The sequence below is a fragment of the Elephantulus edwardii genome, unplaced genomic scaffold (assembly GCF_000299155.1).
Source record: "Elephantulus edwardii isolate Elephantulus edwardi_28Jun2011 unplaced genomic scaffold, EleEdw1.0 scaffold00499, whole genome shotgun sequence".
Taxonomy (NCBI): Eukaryota; Metazoa; Chordata; class Mammalia; order Macroscelidea; family Macroscelididae; genus Elephantulus; species Elephantulus edwardii.
In genome coordinates this window covers 48078-49194 of record NW_006400249.1, presented here as the reverse complement: position 1 = coordinate 49194, position 1117 = coordinate 48078, and the positions used below count along the sequence as shown (strand labels likewise).

At 45.3% G+C, this 1117-nt stretch overlaps 1 pseudogene; it reads right to left on the bottom strand.

Moving 5' to 3' along the window:
- Positions 1 to 422: 422 nt before the first annotated feature.
- LOC102865409 overlaps positions 423 to 1117 on the bottom strand; it is a 39991-nt pseudogene continuing 39296 nt past the window's right edge.

The window sequence follows — 1117 nt, the reverse complement described above, 5'->3', positions numbered from 1 at the left end:
CTAAGGTAATGGGTAGATGTGTCAGAGTCAGTGAGATTGGCTCAGGATAGAGCAGGGTTTAGGGCTGTTTTACACAGGGTCGCTATGATTCGCAAGCAACTTGATGGCATATAAAAACCAACAAGTGTTTCATGAAGAGAAAGAAGTATTTTGGTTTGCTCTATTAGATTCCAATAGAAACATTATAAATGGGAAGTTTATAACCAACTCAGACAAAGTTTTGCTTACAAAACTCAGTGAAAGACAAGACATAGTAACTACAACAACAGAATTCTCCAGTGATGGAGATTTTAAGGACAGGACGGTGCAGGTTAGGGTAAGGTTTCAGCGTGGGGTCCATAGGGTAGCCACGAGTTCTAGCTGGCTTGGCGGCACCTAACAGCAGGAGCAAGCTTACTTCAGGAAGCAGTGTTGCAGGTTAGCTAGTAAAGGCTCTGGTGGCCATGTGATTCCTGCTTCCTCTGGGCTGCCTCTTTGCGGGCTCTCTCGCTGCGGGGACTCTTCTTACGACACAGGTTGCCGTTAGTCTTCTTCTTGGTCGCGGAGGCTTTCATCCACTGCTTGAGCGTATGACTGTGTGGGCTGACACAGATTCTTCTGCGCCTCAAATGAAGACTGACCAAAAAGGAAAGGAAAAAAATATATTAGTGATAGAAAACACACATGATTAAGCTGAGGAGCTGAAGGCAGTTCCTCCTTTCTGACTCAGTTCTTAGTGACTGCATCCTAAAGCAGAGCACCATAAGGTTAAAACGTGACTTTCTGCAGACTGCTGCTGGTGGTTCCTTAGAAAAGAGCAAGAACATTAGAAGGAGGAGAAGGAGAGGGAGGAAGTGGAAACAGAGCCCTGGCCTGCTCCCGAGGTCCACACAAGATCGATTCCTAACCCACTGCCCATTTAAAACACATTCTCAACAAAAGAAAACACTCGCGCCCATAAGACATTGTCTGTGGGAAGCCGAACATCAAATTCAATATTAATAATAAACAAATCATATCAGGATATGAGAGAGGTGCAATGTTGTTTGTTGTTGTTATGTGCCGTCGAGTCGTTTGCGACTCATAGCGACCCTATGTACAACAGCCCTAAACCCTGCTCTATCCTGTGCCAATCGCA